Here is a 4,186-nt window from a genome sequence, read left to right as displayed (position 1 = left end):
CATTTCCAGCACATTTTCTCAGAAAATCAGATCTTTGGGGGAAGTAGGTTTGTTGTGCAAGATTCCCAATCAACTATAATCACCAGCCTGAATTTGCCAATATGTGATTGAATCACACCCCAATATAGTGACAGTCTGGAAGTGTCCTAACTCCATGCAGTTTGGGGAAATAACCAAACACCTAATTATGGTGTCCCACTTGTGCAACCTTTGTCTGCTTGTGCAAACCTGCATGTCCAAAAATCTGCTCTGGAAGGTCAGGGGGCTATCTGAAGTGGATTTGGGCAAAATCTGCAGATGGAAGTTGAAGAAGGGGAAATCCCATCATGTCCAGTGTTCTGATGTTCGAATCTCTGGCCATAAATCTTAACTCTTCTTGATTAATTTTAAAGCATTAAAGGTAAGTGTGAATAATTAAATATTATGAACAATGAACTATGAGTTATCAGTTAAATTAAACTGAAGTGGCAAAGCATATCTTTGCAGTTCATATATTGGCAATTGATAGACTGTGTATGTACTTAAATATGGCTTTAGCTAACCATATAATTCTCAATTTCAGTTTCCAGTTCCAAGTACTGTAGTCAGTCATCTTTCAGATAGCAGCTGGCTTTCTTCCAAACACTGGATCAGCAATACATTAACATTTTTACCCTAGATAATACAAAAGATATACTGGTATATCCCTTCCCCCAGCAAACTGGGATGTCAGGAATAAGAGTTCTGCTTTGCCATCAACCTATATTGTATTTTGTATACAGTGGTACCTCGGGTTAAGTACTTAATTCGTTCCGGAGGTCCGTTCTTAACCTGAAACTGTTCTTAACCTGAAGCACCACTTTACATAATGGGGCCTCCTCCTGCTGCTGCGCCGCCGGAGCACGATTTCTGTTCTCATCCTGAAGCAAAGTTCTTAACCCGAGGTACTATTTCTGGGTTAGCGGAGTCTGTAACCTGAAGCGTATGTAACCCGAGGTACCACTGTATATTTCAACACCACCCATTGATAAATATGATATGCACCCCTATACGCAGCCAGAAATAGGGGTGTTCAGAAAAAGCTTTACCACTCGATTCTGCTGGCTGTATAAACTGGCCCTTAATTGTACAGAGTGAAACTCTCATTTGCATACATTCATGTTAGACCATGGAGAATCCATTCAGCTTGTAAGAAAAACAAAATAAAGGCCTATTGATGTGAGCCATATAAAGTCTTGAACTGGAGAACCTACTAAATTAGTGGTGATTGATAGATGCTTTTGTATGTCTAAAACTGAGGTGAGCCCCTGTGCTAGTTGGCTTTCTCCCAGGGAATTCAAATTTCCGCCTGCAAACAGTGACACAATGCTTTATTGAATTATTGGATTTACAGTCAGTCACACTTCTAAGTAGACATGCATATGATTGCACTGTTAATAACTTTAAAAATCAGTGATATAGGCTGGACTCTATCTCATTTGCATGAGTCCTCCAAACACTTCTGTACACGCATCATAACTTCAGTAATTTTCTCTTTTTATTGCATTATTTATTGCTATTTTTGATGCCCTGTTTTTTAGGGTGATACAGGAGGGTGTTATAAGAAAGAAGGTTTTAGGGTGCTCTTGGTTCATTATCATGCTCAGGCATCTTATAGACCACATGAAAAGGGGGGAAATTGAAATATAGTTATGTATTATGCCTAGTTTCTTTTGGGTTTCTTGTCTACGAACCTCTTTTTAAAAATTCCAACAACAGAGGAGAGTGTTATAAAAAAGAAAACTTTGGAAGCTTTGGGACTTATACAAATCTCTCATATGGCTTTTGGAGTTTGGCCACACATGTAATTGCTTGCAGGAACAAAATATTACATGCCTTTGGGATCCATGGGATGAATGCTAAGTTGTGATCCATGATTATAAAAATGACTGGAAGAGCCACAACCTCATCCATGCTTTTGATTTCATTTGGCATGACTGAATGGGCCATATTTGGCCACATCTTGACTCATACTATTGACATGCTGCTTTCCTAGCTGACAAGAATGTTGTTGACTTTATAGTATTTGACAGTGATTGAGTTCTTCTGAGACAGGTCTGTTGGTTCTGTTTTTAGGAAACCGGGTGGAAAATAAGATGTCAAGAACGCATTTGTGTTGTTTGCACAGTGCTCATGATGAAGGAATTCTTGTTTGCCAAGAATGCAGAGAGTGATAGAAAGGTCACACATCCCTTGACAAAGCCAATGGAAACTGGAAATAAAGAAAAAAAGAGCAATTATTCTACCTGTGTGTAGTGCTTTTTGTGATGGTATTCATTGGTATGGAGTACTTTGACCTCCTTTTTTTGCTGCCCAGGCTAATCACTTTGTGCTGGCACCCACAATACTGGGCACCTTTTTTAAAAACAAAAAGAAAGTGTTCTTTCTCTCTCTCTCTCTCTTTTTGTGTGTGTGTATCCACTACCTTGTCGAATTAAAGACTAATTCTGAATGAAATCTGACTGATGTCCTAGGACTTTCACCCCACTATTGCACATATAATTAACCTGGATAGTACACTGAGTGTTGTGCACCACTGTTGCTATAGTGACATTCCGTGCAAGGCGGTCTTTCTGCTTCAAACGGCTTACTCCGTGCTTTGTAGGAAAACAAGATAATGGGACTTCAACAACAACAACAACAACATTGTAGATAGACAATTTTAGATTCGGGATAGAACTGTTTTATGGAGGGGCCCCTGTGTTACTGTGATAAACCAGCCATGTTGCATTTGAGCTCCTACTGTTCATGATGCTAAGTGGGGAGCTGGACTTTTGCCTCCAGAGGTCCTGCCTGGGTCCTTTCCCCTAATGCTGTGGTTCCCAATTGGTGGTCTGTGGACCCAAAGGGATCCGCATTAAAGCAAGAGGAGGAGGTTTGCCCTTATGTTATTCATATAATCAGTTATCAGTTATCAATATATTCACATATGCTCACATATAACCAGAGTTTTACAGTGATTTTTATAATCCATTTGAATCATAAAAGCTTTTGCCTAGTCTAACAGCAAAACTGCTTGAAACCACAAGTCTTCTTACACCCTAGAGAAAGGGGAAGTTATAAATCAGAAGACACCTAGGGTGTCCATGGCATTCACATAACCACAACTACCATGGAGGTATTACAATGTTCAAAAGTATAGGGGTCCATTGCTTGGCTTTTGAAAAACAGGGAGTCTGCAGTGCTTAGCTAATTGGGAACCACTGCCCTAATGTCTTGAGGTAAAGGGAAACTCAGTGAAGCAAACCAATAGTGAAGCAAATGTACTCTTCACCTGCTCAACAGTACCTACATCTTTCTTTTTGCAAAAAAAAATAAAAATGAGATTTTTCCCTAGTGTGCATGGGAAACACTGAGATTGAATTGAAAGTGCTCATGCATGGATAAATGTGCACAAAAGCACATATGAAAAAAGTGAATCCGTGTGACCCATGTGTGCTTTGGTGCTCCTATGGGTGGGTAACCCTGACTTGCTGCCTTTGTAGAATTGGATTTGCTGTTCTGCGGTTTGTTTTTGTTTTTAAAACGATGGCCAATCTGTTTCAGTGTTCTGTAATAAAGCTGCCTTATTACTATTTAATCAATGGCAGGGTATGGTGTTTTAAAAACAAACAAATGTTTTCAGCATAGCATGACGCAGAATAATGAGTCACTGCGCTCCTTCTGTCAGAGCCAGACATTGAACGCTGTGGGAAGGGACGCTGGCGAAGCACGCCATCAGTCTATTTTTTTTTTAATCAAATAATATTTCAAGGCGGCTTACAAAAACAAATCCACCGAAATGCAAAGTGCAGTATAATAAACTAGGAGCCAGCAGATTAAACAGATTAAAAAAAAAAAAACCGAAACCAAAACACGTTATGGCAATAAATAAATAAATCCCCAAATAAAACGACGGGGGGCGGGGACGGGCGCGTTTTGTCTCCTGCAATATACAGCTGCTGTCGCGGAGGGTGGGAAACGACATCCACTTTAGCCGCCGCTGGCTTCCTCTCGCTCGCCGCGCTGCAGAAGCCGGCAGCCGGGGATTCCCTCCTCCCTCCAACTTGAAAAAGCAGCGCGCTCGCTGAGGGGATTCCCCCTTTCGCCGCTCTCCGAACGTTCGGGATTGTTCCGAGTGACGTCACGCGAGGGGGGCGCTGCTCGCGGGCTGGTGCGCCTTCAGCCG

This window comes from Podarcis gaigeae (assembly GCF_964106915.1).
Source record: "Podarcis gaigeae genome assembly, chromosome: 11".
Classification (NCBI taxonomy): Eukaryota; Metazoa; Chordata; class Lepidosauria; order Squamata; family Lacertidae; genus Podarcis; species Podarcis gaigeae.
The sequence above is the reverse complement of the archived record's forward strand: the minus strand, read 5'-3'. Positions refer to the sequence as shown.